The sequence below is a fragment of the Poecilia formosa genome, unplaced genomic scaffold (assembly GCF_000485575.1).
Source record: "Poecilia formosa unplaced genomic scaffold, Poecilia_formosa-5.1.2 Scaffold968, whole genome shotgun sequence".
Lineage (NCBI taxonomy): Eukaryota > Metazoa > Chordata > Actinopteri > Cyprinodontiformes > Poeciliidae > Poecilia > Poecilia formosa.
This window is the reverse complement of record NW_006800907.1, coordinates 54792-66098: the sequence shown is the minus strand read 5'-3', so window position 1 is coordinate 66098 and position 11307 is coordinate 54792. Positions and strand designations below refer to the sequence as shown.

General features: G+C 37.6%; 2 long non-coding RNA genes across 2 annotated transcripts in view; one reads left to right on the top strand and one right to left on the bottom strand.

Annotated features, from left to right (window-relative positions):
• The window catches only part of LOC107835064 (uncharacterized), a 6297-nt gene extending 888 nt beyond the window's left edge, over positions 1-5409 (top strand). Inside the window, exon 3 of the long non-coding RNA XR_001660898.1 lies at positions 4623-5409. This is a non-coding gene — a long non-coding RNA (uncharacterized LOC107835064). The remainder of the gene's footprint in view (positions 1-4622) is intronic.
• Positions 2836-7210, bottom strand: LOC103132242 (uncharacterized). Its single transcript, XR_475530.2, has 3 exons — positions 7111-7210; positions 4628-5047; positions 2836-4503 (listed from the first exon to the last, which is right to left on the bottom strand). It is a non-coding gene; the product is annotated as an uncharacterized LOC103132242 (long non-coding RNA).
• Between the last annotated feature and the right edge of the window lie 4097 nt (positions 7211-11307).

The window sequence follows — 11307 nt, the reverse complement described above, 5'->3', positions numbered from 1 at the left end:
ATAATTCAGCGCATGATTGACAACTTTTTTCATCGCAGATGCAACATGTGTGTCTCTGTACAGCTAGCTTTGCTAGCATCACGTCCACAGATCTTACCTTTCCTTAAGCTTTCCTTCCAAGTGACGCTAAATGTTGGACGAAGTCCCCACCGTCTGTGAAAGCGAAGCGCTGCTTATTTTACATGTCACCATATCTTATGATTTATGCAGCGCTATTATATTACTAACGATTAGACATCTTCTCCCGCTCAGAGGAAACCACTGCGCATGTCTGGAGCTCCGCGTGCGAGTAAAGGTGGAGGCATGGGTGACAACAGACACTAAGTCACGTTATGCTTGGATTTTACAGCGCCACCTTAAGACCCTGAACGTCACATTTTAATGGACAAAAAGAGCAATGCGACTTGGATGTAACGAGTAACGCGACAGTTGTGTAAAACTGTAGTGAAGTAGAAAGTACAGATACTTACTGTAAAATGTAGTGGAGTAAAAGTAGAAAGTATCCATTATTAAATCTACTTAAGTAAAGTACAGATACACGAAAATTGTACTTAAGTACAGTAACGAAGTACGTGTACTTCGTTACTTCCCACCACTGTACAGGACTAAATCAAGGACTAAACTTCAGACATCAGAAAAATTGCAGTTTGATAGGGGTCAACCCAGGTAACAATTTTGGGTGTAATGTCAAAAGGTCCCATTTTAACATAGCTATTTTAGAACTACAATACTACTAGAACCTAATTTAATAAACAATCAAAATCTTCTTGTAAGACTTTGGCCTTGTTAAACTACTCGACTGTGAAGAAGTCGAGTAGTTTAAGCCTTCAAAATGAGCCAGTCTGAACTGTTATTGTACTGTAGACCTTATATCTTAGGATTTTCTGTTGTTATTTTGGATGCTTATAATATTTTCTTGTTGTTGTGTTACAAATTGTTTTGTAATATGAGTCTCTGTGATGTTATTGTTGGTAACAGTTCTCTTACCTGTAGTAAAAAAAAGATGCAGCAATTAAAATTCTTAGTGTGTTGAAAGCTAATAAGCTCGTGAGACAGTAGGTGTGTTTCAGTTAAGTTTAGAAATTTAAGCAACTCACGCTGAAAATGTTTACAATGGCGGGAAATCACAAATGATAATTATCCAATTTAATTTTGTCTGGCATGGTTGACACTTTTGGATTTTGTGACAGACTATCAATTTTGCAGTGTAAATGTCCTTTACAGTGTAAAACATTTGAAGGTGGTTTAACTAGAAAATGAAGCTGCTGCCTTGAAAATGCAATTTAAGTCAGCAAGAAAATTGTATTGATTTTAACTCAGAAACTAAAGTTCATGAAGTTGATTTAACAATAAGAAGCAAGTGTATAAATATTTTTAAATTCATTAATCTTGAATTGTGAATTTTAATTTAGTGCTGCAATTTAAACCAAATAATTATTTCACAATGTGCAAGAAAAAAAACTGTCCTTATCTTGTTAAAGAGTACGCATTTCTCAAGTTAAAATAATTACTTATTTTATTTTAGAATAATTAAAATTATTGTTTCAAATTGCATGAATAAAATTTCATGAATTTTATTAAACTTCACAATGAATTAAGCTCAAAAACATTCAGTGTTAACAGGACATTATCCTTAAGCTTTGGAAACTGTCAGTGGCATTAAAGTAAACATTTGCCTTAATAACACACAAAAGCCAGATCAATGTAACACACTTCCATCTCAATCACGGAGGCACACAAGATACAAAAACATGCCACTAAGCACACTGGGAAATAGTTCTCACTCCCATCTTTTTCTTCTTTCATTTTTTAAGTGCCAACCTAAAAACTCACGCCCCCCTGCATGTTTTAGATGTGCCTCTATTCCAGAACAGCTGATTCAAATGATTGCATGACCATCAAGGCCTGCAGAAGCCTGTTAATCACCCAGAGATACAATTCAGGTTTGGCAGAAGGGAAACACCTAAAACATGCAGGACAGGGGGGCGGTGAGGACCAGGGTTGAAGAGAACTGCGTCTAGTTTATTCAACTCTCAGAGGTTTGACAAAATTAATACAAAATTAACACAACTTGCTACTGTAAGTTTATACTTCACAGACTCACACATTTAAGTTCAAAATCTGAAACCCACTAAATTTATTTAACCTAAAAAGTAGAAGATAGCAGACACAACTAAATGTGGCTCATATGTTTTATGGCAGGGGTGTCCAACGTGGGTCCTCGAGGGCTGGCATCCTGCATGTTTTGGTTCTCTCCCTGGTTTTACACACCTACATCAAATGATTGGTCATTAGAAGGCCTAAGCAGAAAACTGACTTACTGAGGAGGTTGTTACAACGACTAGGGAGAGAACTAAAACATGCAGGATGCCGGCCCTCGAGGACCCACTTTGGACACCCCTGTTTTATGGCGTAGTTGTTTAAATGTTATCTTGAAGATTATCAGATCTACTAAATCATTTAATGAGGCATATTGACACAGCCAGCAGATTCAGCTAAAGTAGTATGTATGCGGGGGAAAAAGAAGCAGATCTATCACAACTGATGTCATAATTGCACAATCATTTCAAGTGTTTAAAGAAGAGTTTTAAATTAGATCAGTACAAAATTGGAATGTTTCATTCATTGCCACTTAGTGTGGTATTTATGTTGATGTGTGGATTCTGTCTTGACTTTCTTTGACTGCTGCTTTGCAACAAATTTTCCATGTGGGAAAATAAAAAAGTAAATTTAACTGAACTGAAAGTTAATGCATGGACAGAAATTCTCCCTAAATACCACATTTACCATGTTGATGAATTTATGTGAGAATTTATGTTCACACATAAATTCTATTTTTATGTGAACAGAATTGTTTGTGAGTCAGTCGTGTTCTCAGCTTGTGTCTGTCTCGTCTGAAGTACATAACCTGAGGGATGTCAACAGTGCATGATGATGTCATCAAGTAATGTGGTTAGATGCTGCTAGCAGTGCTTCAGAATACAAAATCAATGCTCAAGCTTGCAAGCAGTAAATACAGAATTACTTAAATCTGGAAAGATGAAGACTGATGAATCTTTGTTCTATAAAATTAAAGCAGATGCCAAATCACACCTGTCAGAAAACATCTGAGTGTAATTATCTGATAATCCCAGAGGCTTGCATACCTGGCTACTGATCATTTTTGTCTCATCTTTTTGAAATATCTTAGTCTGCTAGCAACACTTGTATTAAACTGCAATGCTTTGGGTTCTGTATTTCCATTCACAAATCTAAAGGTTCTGTCTTGTCTTCTATATTCAGATGCCAATGTCTATCTTACTGAACCTGTTATTTCTTGAATTGTCAATCGATGTCAATATCAGAAGAAATGTGGCATTCCACGATCAAAACTTAAACAGAAACAAAGTGTTGCCAGTTGTATCTTAGATTCACCAACATGTAAACAATCGGTAGTTCAAAAAGAACAAACACTAATCCAGTGTTAAAGCTGATTGTGTGTTAAAAGGTACTGATGAATGAAATATTATGATAGTATTTTTATTTTTTCAAGAGTCCATTGCTGCCTAGGGTTAGGGTTAGTCTAACCCTAACATGAACTGAATTCCTGGAAATTGAGAAGCTGTCAGTAAAACAAAGAGACCACAATGAGGTTCACCAGATCTCCAGATTCCATCAACCAAACTTCTCTCACATCCATTTTCATCTGTAGACCAAATGACAGTCAAAACCTGTTGAAATGCGCTGGTACTCATCACATGTTAATATTTGTCCGTTTCAGTTTTCTTTAATATAATTCTGTATTTGCATAACAGTGCTTGATTTAAAACAAAGTTATGCAGTAAAATAAGTATTAAATATGTTGCGTGTTGTTTTTCCCTGTTTATTTTTTCTGTGTGACTGATCTCTGTTGACCAAGTTATCGAACACGTATCTACCATGAAAATGGTTAGAGTAAACATAATAAATAAAATAAAAACATGTTTCCAGCTTTTTTTTTATCTAAACAAATAGAGCAGTGGTATTGCATATGGTCTAATATATTTCAATAAAAAATAATGTCCCTTAATACAGACTTAGACTCTGACCCTTTTATCCAAATATTCTCTCATTTCAGTGAGGCAGGATATCACTGTGAAAGTGTCAACATATTTCTACATGACAAAACACTAAATTGAACAATTAAAAATAAAAATATTAATCTTCTTACATACTGCAACATGGCTGAGCAAGGAGCACACACTTCAAAGCACCAATACACTTAAAATTCCCCCTAACACACATACATAATCCATAATCCATACATCACCAGAACACACAAACACATTTAAACTTAATTAAACCAACAAACACATCTTACATTATTAGCAAGTTACAAATTGTGCAGCTTTTCAAAGCTTGTTGATTGACCATATAATCATGTCTGAATCCAGAAGCTCTCCAATGTGACAACTTTCTGACTGCACAACGTTCCAATTAAAGATGTTGCTACGTTTCAATCAGTGCCTCCTGCACACACTCCAACTAGTTTTCAGAAGTGAGAGAAGGAGAAAGAGTGAGTAAATCTGGAGAGGAGCAACATATCTGAGCATGAAAACACACAGTGAAACTTTTAAAAGGCATAGAGGAGAAATTAGAAGAAGCTCACCAAATCTCAGGACGTGTGGCATCCCATGAGCGCAGCCCACACAGTGTAAGAGCAGCAGCAGCCTCATGGTGTGCCTGAATCTCGCTTTAAATATCAGGAAGGAGGTAATCTTCATGGTGCTTGTGTTCTGCACAGGATTTTATTCCACGAATCGGTAAATTCCCCAGACTTTATATATGTCACGCCGTTAACATTTATTCGGATTGGAGCAAGATCACGGCATGCTCTACGCCGGGTTGAACAACGGCTTTCTCACATCCATTTGGCGAAAAAAAAAAAAGAAAAGAAAAGGGGATCCGTGCGTGTCCGGCTCACTGCGCCAACAAGAACCAGCCCTCGGACTCAGTTGAGGAAGATGATGGTGGGGGTGGTGACGGGGCATCCATGTCAGGCAGGGCAGGACTTCAACAGATCCATTTGCTGAAAGAAAAAGGCAGAGACAGAGGATGAGAGGGCGCTGATCCAGTCCGAGCTCCTCCTGCTGCACTGCCGCACAGAAAGCTGACGTCGTGCCAACACTAGTGGAGTGAGAGCGCACAGGACGGACCGGGCATGTTTCTCGATTACAGCTGGTCACACTGCGCGCTTTTTCTCTGCATTCCCTGCTGAAATTGACATGCCTGCCCTCAACTCCTGTCTCTCCCCTTCCTTCCTGTCTTCCCTCTGATCCTGTATCTCGGCCACCCAGCCTCACAGATTCTCTCCCGGCTTCACTCGCTGTTGCCGGCAACGGAGCGCCGCTCTGCGCAGCCTTATAAAAGCAATAAAATGATGGATTTGAAGTGATAGTCTCTGTTTGATCGGTGTCACTGAGACGTACTCCTATGAATTTTGAAGAGGTATTTCACCACTAATCTCCTTTCTTCTATATTATTTTAGATTATTTTAGTCAGACAGAGACGAACAGTGAACACTAACTTTTAATCTTTTATTCATAGGCCGACTCTGAAATATTTTTCAAGTTCGATTCTGTTTCCAGTTTATTTTCCAATTACTAAAACAGGAATAATTTGGTTCAAATAAATGTTTGGCCTTCAGATATAAGAATGGAATTTGACTGAGTTTTTTCTAAAAAAAAAAAAAAAAAAAAAAAAAAAAAAGTTTGTTTGAACTTTCTTTTTGTGGGGGGGGGGGCGGGTGTAACGCATAATTTGCGAATTAAATGCATTTATCCACTTTTATAATATAAAGATAGAGAAAAAAGAGTAAAGGAAGGCGACTGGCATTTAATGAAAATTGTCACGCATCTTCAACAACAATTCAAAGATAATCTGATTTGATTGAGATTAAATAGGGTATAATGTTCAACACTATAGTAAGAGGTGCAGTGCTTTTATACACAAACAGCAACTGTGATAAATAAGGTAGACTACAGTAAAGCAGAGGCTTAAAATTGTTTTCAGCACCACGGACAGCGATTAGTCTCTGTTTTAGCGACAAAATTAACACTTTCAGCCTGTTTCTTCTTTGTTCTGTCAGCTCCCTCTGCCTATTTAGATTCTTAATTAGCTGAGACGCAAGACAGAATATATTAATAATAAGCTGCTTCTCCACACTGTCTGCATCTATACGGACAACCATGTAGGATGGCCAACACCCAACTTACCTCCCAGCCTGAATCTAAAATGTATTTTTCAAACTAAAATGAACAGAGTAAATATTAAGCACAGGCCGAAAGCGAAATACGCATTTTAGTGGCATATAAAGGGGATTCAAACACAATGAACCACTGAATCTCGTACACTGCACGGAGGAAATTTATTGGTTGTTTCCCTAACGTTTATTTCTCGACACATTTAGATATTTTCAAAGGTCGACTATTAAAGTTTAATGCGATGACATACATTGTTAGCTTTTATTAAATCAGTCATTTAAAGCAGTTTAACCAGCACTACGGGAAAGCAGATTTGGAGCGAAGTCGTAAAGGAACATGGAGCACCGTTGATCAGTTTTAATGACGGCTAAAAGCTTTCTGCAACTGACATGAGTTGGAAAAACAAAAACAGTTAAAAGGGAGACAGATGTTTTCTAGAGCCGTTTCTTTATGCATGCTGCCACATAGAACTGGCTTCTTTCCTTAATTCAAACCTCTGCGCTGTACTAAGTTCATTTAACGTTTTCTTTGGATGCAAATACAGTTGTCATCAAAGTGTGTCATCTGTGTAACATTAAGTGGCAGAGGACCAGAAGGAGTCCAGAAAGCGTGTCTTTCAGAGTGGGAGAAGTTTCTACTTTCACTCTGACACTTAAAACTGGACCGCACACGAAGTTCAAACCCGGAGAGCTCTCCGCTCCGTTCGGGAGGCGATGTGGAAAGGCTTCAATTTGCTGTTTCCACAAAGAGTCGTTTTCTAAACGGATGTAATCCGCGAAGGGTGGGGAACCAAGCAAGTGCCGAACATATCTCCTCGGGATGCACATACATGTAAAATTTAAAAAATAAAAAAAAATGGGGGGGAGTAAAAAGAAAAGAACGGGTTTACCTTAGATACAGCTGGCGCAGGGAAGTCACCAGAGCAGCACAAAGAAGTTGACTTGTTCCTACGGAGGAACCGGATCCCAGTTGCAGCTGGCAACGTTGAGCTCCGACTGTAAGGGAGACACGCCTCCTGTTGGACGGCAGGACGCACTGCTTAAAGCAACAGGGAGCTCCATGGAGACGCGCCGAATCTGGGTCTGCAGCTGGATAGACTGCTCCGGGGTGAGGCACATACAAAGCTTTTAAAACCAGAATTAGGCTATCTAAAATTAACCTGGAACGAGTTTTTATATTATTATTATTATTATTATTATTATTATTATTATTATTATTATTATTATTATTATTATTATTATTATTATGATTATTATTATTGTTGTTGTTGTTGTTGTTGTTGTTCTTATTATTAGCAGCAGCAAACAGTAAGTGTTCAGGTTGATTTTTAAAGAAAAATGTCACTCAGTATGTGGCCGGTATTCAGTACCGTATACTTTTGACTGTGGAAAAGGAGGAGTGAAAAAGGCCAAAGAAAAACACTCACTTAATCCGAAAAATGCTTCAAAATGTCAACGACAAAACGCTCAAATGTTCCTCATACAGCCATAGTTTTACTAAATATGGACTGTGTGTGAGTGTGCTAATATGTTGCAGTCTGGCTGAATGTCAGGTTAATCATTGCAGCCTGGAGAGAACCACTGGAATATCTAAGCTTTTATGAAATCATGTTTTCTGTGCAGCCGATGTTTAGAAGAGTCACAAATATGAGAAGAACGCGCGTGCGTGTGCAAATTTACAGTCGGTTTAGACGTGCATGCGCCTGCTTTTGTCTTTCGTTTTTCCATCAAACCACTACGTAAAAAAAGGGTTTTGCCTTCAAGGTCTCCTTCGGGTTTAGCTGATCACGTAAATAGGGTCGATATTAATCTGGCTGTGGCACATATTAATTATTCTATATAATTTAAAAGTCTAAGAAAAACTTAATATCACGTTATATTCACAGTTCACATTCCATTTGTTATCAATACATGTACAGCCATCTGACTGTACATGTTTCAAATAGAAATTAAAATGTCTATTATCCAGATGGGATTCATTTTTAGAGTCTCGGTGTTAGAAGTAATAACAGATTGTTGTGAGATTATGAATATGAACTGATTTCCCTCCAATGATATTTGTGCTCCTTGCTCAGGTATGACAATCTTTCTTCATTGTCAGATTCTTAAAATTGTCAAAAGGAATAAAGATTGTTACAGTGGTAGGTGGCAAATATCTATTAGTATTTGCTCACTGGTGCATTGTGTAAAAGTACAAAACAAAAAGATAAAAATAATTATTTTTCCCAGTTAGTGTTAGCCATAACAATCTAAAAGACCCTTTTAAAACCTGTTTTGTTTATTTATTCATTTATTTTTTAACTAGACAATCTGCAAAAAAAAATAGTATAGTTTCCCTTTGAGTCTTCTTGTCATTTTTTTTATTTCCGTCGATTGTATTTGCAAAAATATGGTCTTGATGACAGAATTTTTTTTTGTTCTTTGCAAATCCGGCATTATTTAGAAAAAAACAAACAAACATGAACCAGAAGGGACTTTTGTTTGTTTTTTTTTGTTTATCCTAAAGTCATATCAATCAACCTCCATTAACAAATCAACATCCAAAATATACAAGGAGTTATAAAAGCGAGAGGGAGAGGATACATTATATATCACAGAGCAATGGGAGAAGGTAAGGTAAGATAATTTTATTTATATAGCACTTTTTCAGCAACAAGGCAATACAAAGTACCTTACAGGAATTAAAATGAAATAAAATAAACCAAAGGAAAGAGCAAGAGAAGAAAAAGCTAATGTTACATCCACCAGGCTTGTTTGGTTGGGTAACATTAAAGGAGACCACACAAGGATTTTCTGACTTAATGAAAATTGAATTTATTAAATTATACTAAAGATATAAAACCTAAAAAAGGAATACCTGAAATGAGAAACCAAAACAGATTAACGCAAAACCCATAGCTAACCAGAAATAAGAAAATGCAAAACAAACCTAACAAGACCCAACCATAACATACAAACCAAACCAAATGGAGTTCTGAGGAGGGAGAGGGAAAAGCCTCCTGTCTGCTGCATGCATGGCAGCTTTAAAGCAGCAGAGCACCAAAAAGGGCAAAACATAACACCTGCAGAAGGCCAGTCTCCAGGACACTGTAAGGAAAAAGGGCAGAGACCCACTGCAGGCGTAACATTAATAATGTTGAACCAAAGTAAATAAACTAGATACTCCTATTCAAGGTTGGTAGATAAGTATAAGTAAGTATCCTCTGGTCTAATTCCTTTTCTGGTTTGGAAAATGAATTTAGTCTAAAAAGTAGTTGCTAAAGTAGTTTTTCTGGACTCTAAGTTCTAATCCCTGTTCTGGGTTGCTAAATCAATGTAAGTATTCTCTGGACTTTCAAAGTGTGCTCTAAATTTGTAAAAGTAATGAGTACTCCACAGTTTCTAAGTAATAATATAAACTAAATGTTCCTGTTCTGGAAGAATTTTTTGTTCCAATTCCTTTTCAGGGTTGCAATAATAGGAGTCTTTCTGCATAATAATCTAAAAATAATCTAATATTGATCTAAATTGTGAGTATTCTACTGTTTCTAAAATATAAGCTAAAGAGTGACTCATAAACTAATAAACTAGAGTCTCTGGATTCCAGGTTTGTTCTAATTCCTTTTCTGGGTTAAAAGTCCACAGTTTCTAACAAAATAAAATAAAAAAGAGGAAAGGACACATTAGGACAAATGGCAACATTCAGACAAAACAAAGGGCAAAACAAAGACATGAGTGATGGCGGTGACATCACAGGGCCATGAAACTACGTTGCTCAGCCTCCCGGCAGAAGTCCGATAAGATGTTGTCAAGGAATGTCCTTGGGAGCACCCAGCTCCACAGCTGCATGGATAACAGGAGGAGGTGAGGTGGGAAGGAGTGTTATGTTTACACATCTTCAAGGAGATTGGAAAAATGCAGCCCTTCCAAGGCAACACTGCAATTCAGATGCAGAATGTCTTAGGTCGGGAAAATTATAAATTTCAATCTTCCCTAAAGTCTCTCTGACACATCTAAGTTCCCAGTTATCCTAATTCGGTTCAGGTCATTCCACTGAACCGAAACTAGCAACTTCTCCAAGATCGATTCCAACTCGTTAGTGACTTTTTGAGTCCTCAGCTGAGCTGCGAGTCTCAGTAAGACTCACATCCAACTTGCGTCTCTGTCCAGACAAACAGTCTGAGTGTTCGCTAGTTCGGCCAAGTACATCACAAATTTGTCGATAAGCCAGGTAGGTATCCGCAAGCAAGAAGGAAGGTAACAATCAAATTCACAATGAAAACTATTTAGACATTTTGAATAACTGTTGGAAATGTACACTAATATATGAATTTCCCATTTATTTTCTTATTGGGTGAAAATTAAGCCAAGTGTGGATAAGTGTGTCATTGGGGCCAATATTACGTTAAATTTTGAGACTATGTTCTTGGGCAAACGGCCAAACTGTGTAAAGGGGTTTTCTAAAATGTATGTCTGATAGCAATTACTGCTAATTGCCAGTAAAAAAGCAATCACTCAAAAATGGATGACAGTAGAAGACAGGATAAACATTATTCAGGATATTCTCTGAATGTAGGAACTGACATTTGCACTGAAACTGGAGCAAGATAGATCTGAAGAATGTTCGACTCCATGGCAGACTTTCATGAACACTAGATCTGAAACTAATAAAAAGGAGGTGACACCCATTGTTCCTTACACTCACCGGCCACTTTATTAAGCATACCTTGCTGGTACTGGGTTGGGCCCCTTTTGTCTTCAGAACTGCCTTAATTCTTCGTGGCATAGATTCAACAAGGTACTGGAAACATTCCTCAGAGAGTCTGGTCCATAATGACATGATAGCATCACACAGTTGCTGCAGATTTATCAGCTGAACATCCATGATGTGAATCTCCCGTTCCACCACATCCCAAAGGTTCTCTACTGGATTGAGATCTGGTGACTGTGGAGGCCATTCGAGTTCAGTGAACTCATTGTTGTGTTCAAGAAACCAGTCTGAGATGATTCACACTTTATGACATGGTTCATTATCCTGCTGGAAGTATCCATTAGACGATGGGCACACTCAGGTCATAAAGGGATGGACATGGTCAGCAACAATACTC